The 19,936-nt window shown below is 48.3% G+C and overlaps 1 long non-coding RNA gene across 1 annotated transcript; it reads left to right on the top strand.

Annotated features, from left to right (window-relative positions):
- The first annotated feature begins 11,007 nt into the window (after nt 1-11,007).
- Nucleotides 11,008-13,348, top strand: LOC144673432 (uncharacterized). The gene is made up of 3 exons (XR_013574310.1): nt 11,008-11,054; nt 12,582-12,635; nt 13,190-13,348. It is a non-coding gene; the product is annotated as an uncharacterized LOC144673432 (long non-coding RNA).
- The last annotated feature ends 6,588 nt before the right edge of the window (nt 13,349-19,936 follow it).

Raw genomic sequence — 19,936 nt, 5'->3', positions numbered from 1 at the left:
GTGTTCGGGGTGTGTGTGTGGGGGGTGGGGTGTGTGTATGTGCGTGTTTGGTGTGTGCGTGTGGAGTGTGTGTGTATGTGTACGCGTGCGGGTGTGTGTGGCGGGGAGAGTGTCGGTCACTCACTGACCCGACCCTCTGCGTTTTGTTCTGATGTGTAACATTGTGTCTGTATCTATTTTTCAGAGATTGGCCTTGCAGAGGGACTAACCTTGGGCTCACATGAGCTTCCTCGTTCAATAAACAACATTCCACCCTCCTTCACCCAGCCTGAAATAAAAGCCACCAGGAAATATTAGCGAACAACCCAAGCATGTGGAGAATAAACAAGACTTGCATTAACATAGCGTCTGTCACCACTGCAGACATCCCAAACACACTTAAGAGATAAGGAAGTATTATAACCCAGTCTGTTCCCAGTTGTAATGCAAGAAACACTCCGACAGTCAGACAGTCAGTACTGAGGGAGAGCCGCACTGTCGGAGGGTCAGTGCTGAGGGAGAGCCGCACTGTCGGAGGGTCAGTGCTGAGGGAGAGCCGCACTGTCGGAGGGTCAGTGCTGAGGGAGAGCCGCACTGTCGGAGGGTCAGTGCTGAGGGAAAGCCGCACTGTCGGAGGGTCAGTACTGAGGGAGCGCCGCACTGTTGGAGGGTCAGCGCCGAGGGAGAGCCGCACTGTGGGAGGGTCAGCGCCGAGGGAGAGCCGCACTATCGGAGGGTCAGCGCTCAGGGAGAGCCGCACTGTCGGAGGGTCAGCACTCAGGGAGAGCTGCACTGTCGGAGGGTCAGCGCTGAGGGAGAACCGCACTGTCGGAGGGTCAGTGCCGAGGGAGAGCCGCACTGTCGGAGGGTCAGCACTGAGGGAGAGCCGCACTGTCGGAGGGTCAGCGCCGAGGGAGAGCCGCACTGTGGGAGGGTCAGCGCCGAGGGAGAGCCGCACTGTCGGAGGGTCAGCGCTCAGGGAGAGCCGCACTGTCGGAGGGTCAGCAATCAGGGAGAGCTGCACTGTCGGAGGGTCAGTACTGAGGGAGAGCCGCACTGTCGGAGGGTCAGTGCTGAGGGAGAGCCGCACTGTTGGAGGGTCAGTACTGAGGGAGCACCGCACTGTCGGAGGGTCAGTGCTGAGGGAGAGCCGCACTGTCGGAGGGTCAGAACTGAGGGAGAGCCGCACTGTCGAGGATCAGTGCTGAGGGAGAGCCGCACTGTCGGAGGGTCAGCGCCGAGGGAGAGCCGCACTGTCGGAGGGTCAGCGCTGAGGGAGAGCCGCACTGTCGGAGGGTCAGCGCTGAGGGAGAGCCGCACTGTCGGAGGGTCAGCGCTGAGGGAGAGCCGCACTGTCGGAGGGTCAGTGCTGAGGGAGAGCCGCACTGTCGGAGGGTCAGCGCTGAGGGACCTCCCGGCGGGAACTGAGGTGCCTCGTCTCTGCCGTCACCTGAGCTGATCTCCCCCTCAGCAGCCTCCGCCACCAGGAGAGCGGCAGTGTGTTTATTGCCGACGGTCACCCAGCCTTGCCCAAGTTCCGGCAGCATTTGGTTATAAATGTAATAGTTATTGGATACATTTCAGCTGCGTCAAGGCAAGGAGCTAAGCTTCCCCAGGCAAGTGGGAGAGTCAGTCCACCCTCGGTCCCTCTGTGTGTCTGTGTGTGTGTGTGTGTGTGTGTAGCGCTCGTGTGTCTCTGTCAGAGAGAGAGAGAGATGTGATCTCCAGTGGCGTGAGAGGAGGACGTCGCTCGATTTGGACGGTGAGTAAGAAACGCGGAGCCCTCCGGACCTCCGGTGGACCCTGAGCCCCAGACGGCGCCGAGGGGGGAGGTTGGCTGTTCCGCTGTGGAAGCCTGCGCCGACACACGGCAGGTTCAGTTGGATGGAAGGGGGGGGACTTACTTGCCTGAGAAGGTGTGGCCCCAGGACACCGGGGAGGTCTTGCCAAAGGGGGGAGAGCGAGGTCAATGGTTGACTTGATACCGACTGTCTTAATGGGTGGGGTGGTTATGGACTGAGAGAGAGAGAGAGAGAGAGAGAGTAAGATAGCAACAGAGCAAGATACCAAGGAAGAGAAGGAGATAGAGAGAGAGAGAGAGACGGAGGGAGAAAGAGAGAGACAGAGAGAGGCAGAGAGAGAGAGAGAGAGAGATCAAGAGGAGAGAGAGAGGGAGAGGCAAAGTGGGAGAGTGAGAGGGAGAGAGTGAGAGATACAGAGTGTGAGTGAGAGCAAGAGAGCGATACAGAGAGTGATAGAGAGAGAGACAGGGAGAGAGAGACTCTCTCTAAAGATACATAAAGAGATAGCAACTAACACTTGGTACAGGAGAGAGAAAAGTCAAATCTAATCGAGGGTTTCAGGGTGGTTTATATATAAAATAACAGATACTCGGGAGTGAGTTACAGACTGGAATCTAATCGAGGTGTTTGGGGTGGTTTATATATAGAATAACAGATACCCGGGAGTGAGTTACAGTTTGGAATCTATTCGGGGGTTTCGGGGAGGTTTATATATAGAATAACAGATACCCGGGAGTGAGTTACAGCTTGGAATCTAATCGAGGGGTTTGGGGTGGTTTATATATAGAATAACAGATACCCGGGAGTGAGTTACAGACTGGAATCTAATCGAGGGTTTCGGGGTGGTTTATATATAGAATAACAGATACCCGGGAGTGATTTACAGACTGGAATCTAATTGAGGGGTTTGGGTTGGTTTATATATAGAATAACAGATGCCCGGGAGTGAGTTACAGACTGGAATATAATCGAGGGGTTCGGGCGGGTTTATATATAGAATAACAGAGACCCGGGAGTGAGTTACAGACTGGAATCTAATGGAGGAGTTCGGGCGGGGTTTATATATAGAATAACAGATACCCGGGAGTGAGTTACAGACTGGAATCTAATCGAGGGGCTCGGGGTGGTTTATATATAGAATAACAGATACCTGGGACTGAGTTACAGACTGGAATTTAATCGAGGGGCTCGGGGTGGTTTATATATAGAATAACAGATGCCCGGGAGTGAGTTATAGACTGGAATCTAATCGAGGAATTCGGGGTGGTTTATATATAGAATAACAGATACCCGGGAGTGAGATACAGACTAGAATCTAATCAAGGGGTTCGGGGTAGTTTATATATAAAATAACAGATACCCGGGAGTGAGTTACAGACTGGAATCTAATCGAGGTGTTCGGGTGGTTTATATATACAGTATCAGATATCTGGGAGTGATTTACAGACTGCAGTCTAATTGAAGGGTTCGGTGGGGGGTTTAAATATAGAATAACAGATACCCGGGAGTGAGTTACAGACTGGAATCTAATCGAGGGGTTCGGGATATATTATATGTAGTGTAACAGATACCCAGGAGTGAGTTACAGACTGGAATCTAATGGAGGGGTTCGGGGTGGTTTATATATAGAATAACAGATACCCGGGAGTGAGTTACAGACTGGAATCTAATCGAGGGGTTTGGGGTGGTTTATATGTAGAATAACAGATACCCGGGAGTGAGTTACAGACTGGAATCTAATCGAGGGGTTCGGGGTGGTTTATATATAGAATAACAGATACCCAGGAGTGAGTTACAGACTAGAATCTAATCAAGGGGTTCGGGGTAGATTATAGATAAAATAACATATACCCGGGAGTGAGTTACAGACTGGAATCTAATCGAGGTGTTCGGGGTGGTTTATATATAGAATAACAGATACCCGGGAGTGAGTTACAGGCTGGAATCTAATCAAGGGGTTGGGGTGGTTTATGTATAGAATAGCAGATACCCGGGAGTGAGTTACAGACTGGAATCTATTCGAGGGGTTCGGGGTGGTTTATATATAGAATAACAGATGCCCGGGAGTGATTACAGACTGGAATCTAATCGAGGGGTTCGGGGTGGTTTATATATAGAATAATAGATACCCGGGAGTGAGTTACAGACTGGAATCTAAACGAGGGATTTGGGGTGGTGTATGTATAGAATAACATACCCTGGAGTGAGTTACAGACTGGAATCTAATCGAGGGGTTCGGGGGAGTTTATATACAGAATAACAGATACCCGGGAGTGAGTTACAGGCTAGAATGTCATCGAGGGGTTCGGGGGGATTTATATATAGAATAACAGATAGCCGGGAGTGAGTTACAGGCTAGAATCTCTTCGAGAGGTTCGGGGGGGTTTATATATAGAATAACAGAAAGCCGGGAATGAGTTACTGTCTGGAATCTACTCAAGGGGTTTGGGGTGGTTTATATATAGAATAACAGATACCCGGGAGTGAGTTACAGACTGGAATCTAATCGAGGGGTTCGGGGTGGTTTATATATAGAATAACAGATACCCAGTAGTGAGTTACAGACTGGAATCTAATCGAGGGGTTCGGGGGAGTTTATATATAGAATAACAGATACCCGGGAGTGAGTTACTGACTGGAATCTAATCGAGGGGTTAGGGGTGGTTTATATATAGAATAACAGATACCCGGGAGTGAGTTACAGACTGGAATCTAATCGAGGGGTTCGGGGGGGTTTATATATAGATTAATAGATACCCGGCAGTGAGTTATAGACTGGACCTAATCGAAGGGTTCGGGGTGGCTTATATATTGAATAACAGATACCCGGGAGTGAGTTACAGACCGGAATCTAATCGAGGAGTTCAGGGGTGGTTTATATATAGAATAACAGATACCGGGGAGTGAGTTACAGACTGGAATCTAATCGAGGGGTTCGGGGCGGTTTATATATAGAATAACAGATACCCGGGAGCGAGTTACAGACTGGGATCTAATCGAGGGGTTCGGGGGGGTTTATATATAGATTAATAGATACCCGGCAGTGAGTTATAGACTGGACTTAATCGAGGGTTCGGGGGGATTTATATATAGAATAACAGATACCCGGGAGTGAGTTACAGAGTGGAATCTAATCGAGGAGCTCGGGGGTGGTTTATATATAGAATAACAGATACCCGGGAGTGAGTTACAGACTGGAATCTAAGCGAGGGGTGCGGGGTGGTTTATACATAGAATAACAAATACCCGGGATGAGTTACAGACTGGAATCTAATCGAGGGGTTTGGTGGGGTTTATCTATAGAATAAGAGATACCCGGGAGTGAGTTACAGACTGGAATCTAATCGAGGGGTTCGGGGGGGTTTATATATAGAATAACAGATGCCCGGGAGTGAGTTACAGACTGGAATCTAATCGAGGGTTTCGGGGTGGTTTATATATATAATAACAGATTCCCGGGAGTGATTTACAGGCTGGAATCTCATCGAGGGGTTCGGGTGGGTTTATATATAGAATAACAGATACCCGGGAGTGAGTTACAGACTGGAATCAAATCGAGGGGTTTGGGGGGGGGTTTATATATAGAATAACAGATACCCGGGATTGAGTTACAGGCTGGAATCTAATCGAGGTGCTCGGGGTGGTTTATATATATAATAACAGATACCCGGGAGTGAGTTACAGGCTGGAATCTCTTCGAGGGGTTCGGGTGGGTTTATATATAGAATAACAGATACCCGGGAATGAGTTACAGGCTGGAATCTAATCGAGGGGTTCGGGGGGAGGTTTAAATATAGAATAACAGATACCCGGGAGTGAGTTACAGACTGGAATCTAATGGAGGGGTTCGGGGTGGTTTATGTTTACAGTAACAGATAGCTGGGTGTGATTTTCGGACTGGAATCTAATTGAAGGTTCGGTGTGGTTTATATATAGAATAATAGATACCCGGTAGTGAGTTCAGACTGGAATCTAATCGAGGGGTTCGGGGTGGTTTATATATAGAATAACAGATACCCGGGAGTGAGTAACAGACTTGAATCTAATCGAGGGGTTCGGGATCTATTATATGTAGTGTAACAGATACCCAGGAGTGAGTTACAGACTGGAATCTAATCGAGGGGTTCGGGGTGGTTTATATACAGAATAACAGATACCCGGGGGTGAGTTACAGACTGGAATCTAATCGAGGGGTTCGGTGTGGTTTATATATAGAATAACAGATACCCGGGAGTGAGTTACAGACTGGAATCTAATCGAGGGGTTCGGGGTGGTTTATATATAGAATAACAGATACCCGGGAGTGAGTTACAGACTGGAATCTAATCGAGGGGTTCGGGGTGGTTTATATATAGAATAACAGATACCCAGGAGTGATTTACAGACTGGAATCTAATTGAAGGGTTCAGTGTGGCTTATATATAGAATAACAGATACTTGGGAGTGATTTACAGACTGGAATCTAATCAAGGGGCTCGGGGTGGTTTATATATAGAATAACATATACCCGGGAGTGAGTTACAGACTGGAATCTAATGGAGGGGTTCGAGGTGGTTTATATATAGAATAACAGATACCCGGGAGTGAGTTACAGACCGGAATCTAATCGAGCGGTTCGGGGTGATTTATATACAGAATAACAGATACCCGGGAGTGAGTTACAGACTGGAATCTAATCGAGGTGTTCGAGGTGGTTTATATATAGAATAACAGATACCCGGGAGTGAGTTACAGACTGGAATCTAATTGGAGGGTTCGGTGTTGCTTATTTATAGAATAACAGATGCCCGGGAGTGAGTTACAGACTGGAATCTAATCGAGGTGCTCGGGGTGGTTTATATATAGAATAACAGATACCCGGGAGTGAGTTACAGGCTGGAATCTCATCGAGGGGTTCGGGTGGGTTTATATATAGAATAACAGATACCCGGGAGTGAGTTACAGACTGGAATCTAATCGAGGGGTTCGGGTTGGTTTATGTTTACAGTAACAGATAGCTGGGTGTGATTTTCGGACTGGAATCTAATTGAAGGTTTCGGTGTGGTTTATATATAGAATAATAGGTACCCGGTAGTGAGTAACAGACTTGAATCTAATCGAGGGGTTCGGGGTGGTTTATATATAGAATAACAGATACCCAGGAGTGAGTTACAGACTGGAATCTAATCGAGTGGTTCGGGGTAGTTTATATATAGAATAAGAGATACCTGGGAGTGATTTACAGACTGGAAACTAATCGAGGGTTTCGGGGTGGTTTATATATAGATTAATAGATACCCGGCAGTGAGTTATAGACTGGACTTAATCGAGGGGTTCGGGGTGGTTTATATATAGAATAACAGATACCCGGGAGTGAGTTACAGAGTGGAATCTAATCGAGGAGCTCGGGGGTGGTTTATATATAGAATAACAGATACCCGGGAGTGAGTTACAGACTGGAATCTAAGCGAGGGGTTTGGGGTGGTTTATATATAGAATAACAGATACCCGGGAGTGAGTTACAGACTGGAATCTAATCGAGGGGTGCGGGGTGGTTTATACATAGAATAACAAATACCCGGGATGAGTTACAGACTGGAATCTAATCGAGGGGTTTGGTGGGGTTTATCTATAGAATAAGAGATACCCGGGAGTGATTTACAGACTGGAATCTAATTGAAGGGTTCGGTGTGGCTTATTTATAGAATAACGGATGCCCGGGAGTGAGTTACAGACTGGAATCTAATCGAGGGGTTCGGGGTGGTTTATATATATAATAACAGATTCCCGGGAGTGATTTACAGGCTGGAATCTCATCGAGGGGTTCGGGTGGGTTTATATATAGAATAACAGATACCCGGGAGTGAGTTACAGACTGGAATCAAATCGAGGGGTTTGGGGGGGGGTTTATATATAGAATAACAGATACCCGGGATTGAGTTACAGGCTGGAATCTAATCGAGGTGCTCGGGGTGGTTTATATATATAATAACAGATACCCGGGAGTGAGTTACAGGCTGGAATCTCATCGAGGGTTTCGGGTGGGTTTATATATAGAATAACAGATACCCGGGAATGAGTTACAGGCTGGAATCTAATCGAGGGGTTCGGGGGGAGGTTTAAATATAGAATAACAGATACCCGGGAGTGAGTTACAGACTGGAATCTAATGGAGGGGTTCGGGGTGGTTTATGTTTACAGTAACAGATAGCTGGGTGTGATTTTCGGACTGGAATCTAATTGAAGGTTTCGGTGTGGTTTATATATAGAATAATAGATACCCGGTAGTGAGTTCAGACTGGAATCTAATCGAGGGGTTTGGTGTGGTTTATATATAGAATAACAGATACCCGGGAGTGAGTAACAGACTTGAATCTAATCGAGGGGTTCGGGATCTATTATATGTAGTGTAACAGATACCCAGGAGTGAGTTACAGACTGGAATCTAATCGAGGGTTTCGGGCGGGTTTATATATAGAATAACAGATAACAGGGAGTGAGTGATAGACTGGAATCTAATCGAGGGGTTCGGGGTGGTTTATATACAGAATAACAGATACCCGGGGGTGAGTTACAGACTGGAATCTAATCGAGGGGTTCGGTGTGGTTTATATATAGAATAACAGATACCCGGGTGTGAGTTACAGACTGGAATCTAATCGAGGGGTTCGGGGTGGTTTATATATAGAATAACAGATACCCGGGAGTGAGTTACAGACTGGAATCTAATCGAGGGGTTCGGGGTGGTTTATATATAGAATAACAGATACCCAGGAGTGATTTACAGACTGGAATCTAATTGAAGGGTTCAGTGTGGCTTATATATAGAATAACAGATACCCGGGAGTGAGTTACAGACTGGAATCTATTCGAGGGGCTCGGGCTGGTTTATATATAGAATAACACTTACCCGGGAGTGCGTTTCAGACTAGAATCTAATCAAGGGGTTCGGGGTGTTTTATATATAGAATAACAGATACCCGGGAGTGCGTTTCAGACTAGAATCTAATCAAGGGGTTCGGGGTGTTTTATATATAGAATAACAGATACCCGGGAGTGAGTTACAGTCTGGGATCTAATCAAGGGGTTAGGGGTGGTTTATATATAGAATAACAGATACCCGGGAGTGAGTTACAGACTTGAATCTAATCGAGGGGTTCGGGGTGGTTTATATATAGAATAACAGATACCCGGGAGTCAGTTACAGGCTAGAATGTCATCGAGGGGTTCGGGGGGATTTATATATAGAATAACAGATACCTGGGAGTGAGTAACAGACTGGAATCTAATCGAGGGGTTCGGGATGGTTTATATACAGAATAACAGATACCCGGGAGTGAGTTACAGACTGGAATCTAATTGAGGTGTTCGGGGTGGTTTATATATAGAATAAGAGATACCCGGGATTGATTTACAGACTGGAATCTAATTGAAGGGTTCAGTGTGGCTTATATATAGAATAACAGATACCCGGGAGTGAATTACAGACTGGAATCTATTCGAGGGGCTCGGGCTGGTTTATATATAGAATAACAGATACCCGGGAGTGAGTTACAGACTGGAATCTAATCGAGGGGTTCGGGGTGGTTTATATATAGAATAACAGATACCCGGGAGTGAGTTACAGACTGGAATCTAATCGAGGGGATCGGGGGAGATTATATACAGAATAACAGATACTTGGGAGTGAGTTACAGACTGGAATCTAATCAAGGGGCTCGAGGTGGTTTATATATAGAATAACAGACACACAGGAGTGAGTTACAGACTGGAATCTATTTTGCTTGTTGCTTTGTTTTGTTAGGGCTGAGGGCCCTGAGCTCGATATCGCGATCATGACTTCCGAGGATTTTGATGTTGTGATTGAGGCGATGCTGGAGGCTCCATACAAGAAACAGGTAGGCGTTTGGGAAGGGCATGGGCATCTGAAGGACCATCCTCTCCTTTTCTTCCAAGTTTCCCAATGTTTCTCAGGGAGAAATCAACTTCATCGCCTGGCTCCGAACATCAGACCCCTGAAATCCCTGTCTCCAAGTCTACCATCTGGCCCGCGACTTGTTGTCACATCTTGGCTGTGACCGTATTGCCAGTGTGAATTTGCTATGTCAACACTTCCCATTGAAGATTTGCTATGTCAACCATCACGTTGTACCTGCAGGGTCTGGCCACTGGATGGCGACGTTCTCAATCAATTTGCGACAGAACATCGGCCAGAACGGACCCCGGCCGTGTTTACAATGTGAGTGGGATCCGTTTCCCGACACTTCAGAGGGTAGATGTGGCCAGATCTTCAGGTCCCGTCAGAAAGATTCACCCTCTGACAGTGCGGCACTCCCTCAGTACTGACAATCCAACAATGCGGCGCTCCCTCAGCACTGACCCTCCGAAAGTGCGGCTCTCCCTCAGAACTGACCGTCCGACATTGCGGCGCTCCCTCAGCACTGACCCTCCGACAGTGCGGCTCTCCCTCAGTACTGACCCTCCGACAGCGCGGCTCTCCCTCAGCACTGACCCTCCGACAGTGCGGCGCTCCCTCAGCACTGACCCTCCGACAGTGCGGCTCTCCCTCAGTGCTGACCCTCCGACAGTGCGGCACTCCCTCAGTACTGACCCTCCGACAGTGCAGCTCTCCCTCAGTACTGACCCTCCGACAGTGCGGCTCTCCCTCAGTACTGACCCTCCGACAGTGCGGCTCTCCCTCAGTACTGGCCCTCCGAAAGTGCGGCTCTCCCTCAGCACTGACCCTCCGACAGTGCGGCTCTCCCTCAGCACTGACCCTCCGACAGTGCGGCTCTCCCTCAGCACTGACCCTCCGACAGTGCGGCTCTCCCTCAGCACTGACCCTCCGACAGTGCGGCACTCCCTCAGTACTGACCCTCCGACAGTGCGGCACTCCCTCAGTACTGACCCTCCGACAGTGCGGCTCTCCCTCAGTACTGACCCTCCGACAGTGCGGCTCTCCCTCAGTTCTGACCCTCCGACAGTGCGGCTCTCCCTTAGCACCTACCCTCCGACAGTGCGGCTCTCCCTCAGCACTGACCTTCCAACAGTGCGGCTGTCCCTCAGCACTGACCCTCCGACAGTGCGGCGCTCCCTCAGCACTGACCCTCCGACAGTGTGGTGCGTCGAGATTCTGATCCCTCCTCCATATTAACTTGCCACATTCCTATTCTTTCTATTGGCAGAATAAAGCCCAATTGTTGTGGACAAACACTTACACTATACTTTTTCCTTCCTCCTGACTTAGGACAAAAAGTTCAAGACCAAAGGTTACAACAAGGAGAACAACAGGAGGTAGGTTCAGAACGAGAGAAATAGAGGTTAAATTGAGACTGTCCGCATTAATCACTCCCAGGACAGGTAAAGCACGGGGTTAGATACAGAGTAAAGCTCCCTCTACACTGTCCCCATCAAACACTCCCAGGACAGGTACAGCACGGGGTTAGATACAGAGTAAAGCTCCCTCTACACTGTCCCCATCAAACACTCCCAGGACAGGTACAGCACGGGGTTAGATACAGAGTAAAGCTCCCTCTACACTGTCCCCATCAAACACTCCCAGGACAGGTACAGCACGGGGTTAGATACAGAGTAAAGCTCCCTCTACACTGTCCACATCAAACACTCCCAGGACAGGTACAGCACGGGGTTAGATACAGATTAAAGCTCCCTCTACACTGTCCCCATCAAACACTCCCAGGACAGGTACAGCACGGGGTTAGATACAGAGTAAATCTCCTTCTACTATGTCACCATCAAACACTCCCAGGACAGGTACAGCACGGGGTTAGATACAGAGTAAAGCTTCCTCTGCACTGTCCCCATCAAACTCTCCCAGGACAGGTTCAGCAGGGAGTTAGATACAGAGTAAATCTCCTTCTACAGCGTCCCCAAAAAACACTCCCAGGACAGGTACAGCACGGGGTTAGATATAGAGTAAATCTCCTTCTACACTGTCCCTATCAAACACTCCCATGGCAGGTACAGCTTGGGGTTAGATACAGAGTAAATCTCCTTCTACACTGTCCCCATCAAACACTCCCAGGACAGGTACAGCAGGGGGAAAGATACAGAGTAAATCTCCTTCTACACCGTCCCCATTAAACACTCCAATGGCAGGTACAGCACGGGGTTAGATACAGAGTAAATCTCCTTCTACAGTGTCCCCAAAAAACACTCCCAGGACAGGTACAGCACGGGGTTAGATACAGAGTAATGCTTCCTTTACACTGCCCCATAGACAGGGAGGGTTGTAGGGGCTGGAGGAGGTCACAGAGATAGGGAGGGGTGTAGGGGGCTGGAGGAGGTTATAGAGATTGGGAGGGGTGTAGGGGGCTGGAGGAGGTTACAGAGATAGGGAGGGTTGTAGGGGCTGGAGGAGGTTACAGAGATACGGAGGGGTGTAGGAGACTGGAGGAGGTTACAGGGATAGGAAGGGGTGTAGGGGCTGGAGGAGGTTACAGAGATAGGGAGGGGTGTAGGGGGCTGGAGGTGGTTACAGAGATAGGGAGGGTTGGATGGAGTTGAAACTAGGATGAGCATTTTCAACGGGAACAGGAACGTGAGGCAGTTTTTGGCTGCTGAGGATAGGTCCTGAGTTGTGAACGGGGCATTTCCATCTTTGGATGCTGAGCTCGGAGGGAGTTTTAGATGAGTGTTTGGTGTCGGACAGTGCCGTTGGTGACGTTGGGGTTGCCTTGTCGAAATAGGGAAGCATGGGCCTGACAAAAGGCGCAACTCAGTGAATCAGTATCAGATAAGCTGAGGTGCGCGTTGCAGCGACATCTCTTGGTCTTATTTGGATCTTCCTGTGCTTTCCAGTGTGAGTCGGGAGGCCAGTGAGAGCAGGAGCCCAAGTCATGAACACAGCAGCAGGTATGTCACTTCCTGACTCCATATATCCCATCGCTCAGTCCTCTCCCTCTCTCAGGGAGATATCTGTACACTGACTGGTGTCTCTCAGTCCCCTCTCTCTCTCTCAGGGAGATATCTGTACACTGACTGGTGTCTCTCAGTCCCCTCTCTCTCTCTCAGGGAGATATCTGTACACTGACTGGTGTCTCTCATTCCCCTCTCTCCCTCTCAGGGAGATATCTGTATACTGACTGGTGTCTCTCAGTCCCCTCTCTCTCAGGGAGATATCTGTACACTGACTGGTGTCTCTCGGTCCCTCTCTCTCAGGGAGATATCTGTACACTGACTGGTGTCTCTCAGTCCCCTCTCTCTCTCAGGGAGATATCTGTACACTGACTGGTGTCTCTCAGTCCTCTCTCTCTCTCTCTCTCTCCTGCTCTTTCTCTCTCTCTCTCCCAGGGAGATACTTGTTCATGGACCCTTGTCTCTCATTACATTTCTCCCTCCCCTCAGCCGATACCTCCTCACCCTCAACCTCCCACGTTTCCTTTTTAATTCCTTCTCTCGCCCCGCAGCACCAGTCATGAGAGGAAACAGGCAAAAGGCCACCACCGGCACAGGAGGAGAAGCCACGAGCGACGGAGACGGCACCCGCGGGGGAAGGCAAGGCACAGCCGGAGGGGGCACCACAGCCGGAGCAGGGGTCATCGTCACTCTCACCGCGGCAGCCACAGGTGCGGCTGCTATGCTGGGCATGCCACGGACGACCTCACGTGATGCTCTCAGCCAGCGATTGCACTCTGACTGACCTCCTCCTTGCTCTTTTCCTCACCCAGCAATTGAACTCTGACTGGCCTCAGGCTCTGCAGCTTTCACAAGTAGCAATTGAACTCTGACTGACCTCCTCCTTGCTCTTTTCCCTCACCCAGCAATTGAACTCTGACTGGCCTCAGGCTCTGCAGCTTTCACAAGTAGCGATTGAACTCTGACTGACCTCCTCCTTGCTCTTTTCCTCACCCAGCAATTGAACTCTGACTGACCTCAGGCTCTGCAGCTTTCACAAGTAGCAGTTGAACTCTGACTGACCTCAACCTGTAGAGTTTGCTCGCTTCGCAAAACCACTTTGACTGGCCTCACCCTGGGGAGTGCAGTGCCAGTGCTTGAACTGTGCCTGACCTTAGCCAGTGCATCTCTTCCACCAAACAGCTCAACTTTCACTAACTCCACCAAAGAGTTTGTTCAACGAGCAGTTGCGCTCTGACTGACCTCACTCTGCCAACGTTTTTCATCTCTTATTTTTGACTCTGACTGACCCTGTGTAATTCTCTCACCAAAGTATTTCGCTCTCACTGACCTCGTGTACAGATAGCAGGGTTTATTCATCTAGCAATTACACTCTGGCTGACCGGACCTTGTGAAGTTTGCTCACTTTTGCTTCCCTAATTGGCCTCGCTTTTCAGATTTTGCCGACTAAGCAATTCCATTCTGACTAATCTCACCACGCTTACCAGGCAATTAAACTCTGACTGACCACACCCTGTGCAATTTTCTCCACAATTGTCCTCTGTCTGACCTCATTCTGTGCATCTCAATCGTTTGGTCTGAGGTCCTGATTGTTTCTTCATACTGTGGAGTACTGTGGGAGGTGGGAGAAATTTGAGAAGGGCAGTTTGCCTGAATGAATATGACAAGGTAGCCTCCGGGAATTAGGGTCAAACTGCAAGTTGGTCATAACTGAACTCGGAACCAGTTTCCCCCTCACTGCCAGGCTGGTTTTGAGGCTATCCTCAGATCCTCCAATCCGGAGACAGTCTTGAAGCTGGCCCTAACGTTAGCTTCACCATGCAATTGATCTCTGATTGCCCCCAAACTTGCTTAACCGTCTCATAAATCCATTGAGCTCTGATTGACCTCACAGCACACAAAACCCTTGATTAAGCAGTGATTGATGGGTCTGGAATGCACTGCCTGAGAGGGGTGGTGGAGGCGGGTTAGCCTCACATCCTTTAAAAAGTACCTGGATGAGCACTTTGGCACATCATAACATTCAAGGCTATGGGGCCAAGTGCTGGTCAATGGGATTAGGCAGGTGGGTCAGGTGTTTCTCACGTGTTAGTGCAGACTCGATGGGCCAAAGGGCCTCCTCTGCACTCTGTGATTCTGTGACCTCACACTGCAGATTTTCCTCTGCCCTCACCCTGATCATCTCACTCACTCAAGTCATTACAATCTGATTAACCTTTGCTTTGCACAGCTCTCACACGCAAACAATTAAACTCTGACTGACCTCTACTTTTACATGCTCCCACACTGAGACAATTAAACTCTGACTGACCTCACTCTGCACAGTTGCCTCACTCAATCAGTTAACCGATCTCTGCTCGTGCAGTTGCCCTTACGCAAACAAACTCTGACTAACCCCTGCCTGCACACTTCCTAAACCCAATTAAACTCTGACTGACCCCTGCCTGCATGGCTGCCACACCAAGGTGACTAAACATTGACTAACCATGTCCTGCACAGCTCCCTTACTCAATCAACTAAACTCTCACTGACCCCACTCATTCAAACAATTGAACTCTGACTGATCTATCTCTGTACTGGGTTGGTGAGTTACATTTCCTGGTTCCAAGCATTGGGTTGCCAGATAAGCCGGATAAGGATGGGCATGTTGAAAATGTAGGTCCAGAAAAGGTGTGCCCCCATCTCAGGACCTCCAAAGATAGTCTATTAGTCTGGGGAGTTTAAGATGTGAGGTCTATCCTCAACTGTCAACCTAGGGACTTAATGCAACTCCAATTGTGTTTCAGGCATCGCCGATCCCATAGTAGGAGCCGGAGCCCGTTCTTCAGGGACAGAAGTTTCAGCAGGTGAGGACTCAAAGGTGCATGAAGCCTCATCCTCTTCCCCCTCCGCCCCCATTATTAAAGATGTAGCCACTTTGATGGCAACAAGGACAGTGAAAATGCTCATCACAAGATGCAGCACTTGAACTCTGACTGACCACAGGCTGCACTGTTTCCTCGCCCATTCTTCAGGGATAAAAGTTTCAGCAGGTGAGGACTCAAAGGTGCATGAAGCCTCATCCTCTTCCCCCCTCCGCCCCCATTATTAAAGATGTAGCCACTTTGGTGGCAACAAGGACAGTGAAAATTCTCATCACAAGATGCAGCACTTGAACTCTGACTGACCACAGGCTGCACTGTTGCCTCACTCAAGAAGCAATTAAGTTCTGCCTGACCTCATTGTGCACAGTTCCTTAGCTGAACAAGTGAAATCTGCTTGACCTCACTGTGCAGAGTTCCTTTGCTGAAAACAAGTGAACTCTGTCTGACCTCACTGCGTGGTTTTCCTTCACCGAGTTATTGAACTCTGACTGACGTCACCCTGTGCACCTTGCTCACTCAGCAGTTAAGCATTGACATTTGACATAAACATTATATTTGGCAATTTGAAAAGACAGAAAGCTAGAAAAAGGTGGTGGGGTAGCTCTGTTAATTAAGGATGTCATGAGTACAGTAGTGAGAGATGACCTTAGCTTATAAGAGCAAGATGTAGAATCAGTTGGGGTAGAGATATGAAATAGGAAAAGTAAGAGGTAATTTGTGGGAGTAGTTTATAGGCCCCCTAATAGCAGTTAGACTGTAAGATAGAGTATGCAGGAAGAAATAAATGGAGTAAGACTATAAGACATAGGAACAGAAGAAGGCTATTTGGCTGATCAAGTATTCTCTACCATTCAATGAGATCATGGCTGATCTGATAATCCTCAACTCCACTTTCCTGCCTTTTCCCCATAACCCTTGATTCCCTTACTGATTAAAAATCTGTCTATCTCAGCCTTGAATGTACTTCATGACCCAACCTCTACAGCCCTCCGCGGTAAAGAATTCCACAGATTCACTACCCTCTGAGAGAAGAAATTCCTCCTCATCTCTGTCTTTAATGGGCGACCCCTTACTCTGAGATTATTGCCTCTGGCCCTAGACTCTCCCACAAGGGGAAACAACCTCTCAGCATCTACCCTGTCAAACCCCCTAAGAATCTTATATGTTTCAATAAGGTCGCCTCTCATTCTTCTAAACTCCAACGAGTGCAGGCCCAACCTACTCAACCTCTCCTCATAAGAAAATCCCTCCACACCTGGGATCACCCTAGTGAATCTTCTCTGGACTGCCTCCAATGCCAGTATATCTTTCCTTAGATAAGGGGACCAAAGCTGTTCACAGTATCTTGGGTGTGGTCTAACTAGTGCCTTGTATAGTTTTAGCAAGACTTCCCTATTTTTATACTCCATTCCCTTTGAAATAAAGGCCAACATTCCATTTGCCTTCCCTATTACCTGCTGAACTTGTATGTTAGCTTTTTGTGATTCATGCACGAGGACCCCCAAATCCCTCTGTGCTGCAGCTTTCTGCAGCCTTTCTCCATTTAAATAATGTTCAGCTCCTCTATTCTTCCTGCCAAAGTGCATAACCTCACATTTTCCCACATTATATTCCACCTGCCAAGTTTTTGTCCACTCACTTCACCTGTCTCTATCCCTCTGTAGACTTCTGGTGTCATCCTCACCACTTGCCTTCCCACCTATATGTGTGTCATCCACAAACTTGGCGATAGTACATTCACTTCCCTCATCCAAGTCATTAATATATATTCTAAATAATTATGGCCCCAGCATTGATCCCTGTGGCCCTCCACTAGTTACAGGTTGCCATCCTGAAAATGCCCCCCTTATCTCAACTCCGTGTCTTCTATTAGTTAGCCAATCCTCTATCCATGTTAATATACTGCCCCCAACACCATGGGCTTTTATCTTATTAAGTGGACTTATGTGTGGTACCTTATCGAATGTCTTTTGGAAATCCAAATATATTACATCTACCGGTTCCCCTTAATCTATCCTCCTTGTTGCCTCCTCAAAGAATTCTAATAAATTTGTGTAAGAAAGTTACTGCAATGACCGTGGGTGACTTTAATCTACATGTAGATTGGGTGAATGAGATTGGCAAAGAGATCCTAGGAAATGAGTTAATTGAGTGTATTCGGGACAATTTCTTAGAGTGGTACGTTGCAGAGCCAACCAGGAAGAAGGTTATTCTAGAGCTGGTGAGGAGAAATGAGACATGATTAATCGATAACCCCATGGGTCAAGGAGCCTGCAGGTGACAGTGATCACAACACGATAGAATGTCACATTCAGTGAACGTTACATTCCACTTGGTACTTCTAACTGAAGGTTGTAGCAAGTGCTTCGGCCTTGTCTTTTGCACTGATGAGCCGGGTTCCCCCATCACTGAGGATGGGGATATTTGTGGGGCCTCCTCCTCCAGTGAGTTGTTTAACTGTCCACCACCATTCCCGACTGGGTGTGGCAGGACTGCCGGGACTCGTCCAGGCGAGTGGGGGAGTACTCCATCACACTCCTGACTTGTGCTTGTAGATGGTGGACAGGCTTTGGGGGAGTCAGGAGGGGAGTTACTCCCGGCAGGATTCCCAGCCTCTGATCTGCTCTCCGTAGCCACCGTATTAGTAGAGCAAGGGAGGCTCCATGGAACTGTCACCATCACCAGGGGAAGAGGATCTGGAGAAACTATGAGACCGAAAGGCTGAGGAGTCCCCAGGACATGATTGCCTGCATGTCAGAGCCTTAAAAATAGAGGCTGCAGAGAGAGGAGAGGCATCGGTTATAACCTTACACAATTCCACAGCTTCTGGAGAGGTCCCAGTGGATTGGAACATGGCGAATGCAACACCTTTATTCAGAAAGGGAGGGAGACAGGAAGCAGGACACTACAGACCAGTTAGCTTAACATCTGTCACGGAGCAATTCCTCAAATGCATTATTGAGGAGGATTTCGGCAGGATATATGGAAAACCGTAATGGGACCAGGCAGAGTCACCATGGTTTGGTGAAAGGGAAATCGTGTTTCACTAATTTGTTTGGGCCCTGTGAGGAAGTAACTAATGCCCTTTCGGGAAGGTTCACTCATGTCCTTTAGGGAAGGAAATCTGTCGTCCTTACCTGGTCTGGCCTACACGCGATTCCAGATCCACAGCAATGTGGTTGGCTCTTAAACGCCCTCTGAACGAGGGCAATTAGGGATGGGCAGTAAATGCTGGTCGCTAGCCAGTGATGGCCACATTCCCATGAATGAATTTAAAAAAAAAACGAAAGGTGGATGAAGGGGAACCTGTAGATGTGGCGTACTTTGGATTTCCAGAAAGCATTTGATAAAGGTGCCACATCAAAGATGACCACACGAGATGGGAGCACGTGGTGTAGCGGGTATCGTGTTAGCCTGGTTAGAGGATTGGTTAGCGAACGGGGAAGCGGAGAGTAGGCATAAATGGGTCTTTTTTTTGGGGGGGTCAGTGAGCTGTAACTAGTGGAGTGCCACATGGATCGGCGCTGGGGCCTCAACTATTTACAATCGGCAGCGATGACTTGGACGAAGGGACCGAACGTCCGGCCACTAAATTTGCTGATGACACCAAGCTAGGGAGGAAAGTGAGTTACAAAGAGGGGGCAGAAAAGGGATAGAGACAGGTTAAGTGAGTGGGGAAAAAATTGGCAGGTGGAGTATAATGTGGGAAAAAAGTTTGTCCAATTCGGCAGGAAGAATAGAAAAGCAGGGATATTATTTACACGGGGAGAGATATCGCGGAACTGTGCGGTGCGGAGGGATCTGGGTGTCCTGGTCCATGAATCACAGAAAGTTACTATGCAGACACAGCGAGTGATCAGGAAGGTAAATGGACTGTCGGCCTTCATTGCGAGGGGGATGGAGTATTAAAACAGGGACATTTTACTGCAGTTGTCTAGGGCGTCGGTGAGACCACATCTGGAGTACCATGCACAGTTTTGGTCTCCTCATTTGAGAAAAAAAAGATATCATTGCGTTAGAAGCAGTTCAGAGAAGGTTCACTTGACTCATTCCTGGGATGAAGGACTTATCCTACTTTGCACAGGTATGCCCCATATCCTCTGGCGCTCAGAAGAATGAGATATGATTGTGATGAAAGATATAAGATTCTGAGGGGGGGTTCTCGACAGGGTGGATACTTGGAGAATATTTCTTCTTATGGTGGAGACTAGAACTAGGGGACATGGTTAAAGAATAAGACGCCCGGCTTTCAAGATGTAGATGAGGGGATTTTTTTTCCTCCTCATGAGGGTGGTCAATCTGTGGGAGTTCCCTTTCCCAAAAGAGAACTGGAGGCTGGATCATTGAGTATAGACATGGCTGAGTCGGATGGCTATTTGGTAGACAAGGGAATCAGGGTTATGGGGTGGGGCAGACAGGTAAGTGGAGTTGAGA

The sequence above is a fragment of the Cetorhinus maximus genome, unplaced genomic scaffold (assembly GCF_964194155.1).
Source record: "Cetorhinus maximus unplaced genomic scaffold, sCetMax3.hap1.1 HAP1_SCAFFOLD_363, whole genome shotgun sequence".
In the NCBI taxonomy this organism is placed as follows: Eukaryota; Metazoa; Chordata; class Chondrichthyes; order Lamniformes; family Cetorhinidae; genus Cetorhinus; species Cetorhinus maximus.
Note: the sequence above shows the minus strand (reverse complement) of the source record. Positions and strands in the feature narration are given on the sequence as shown.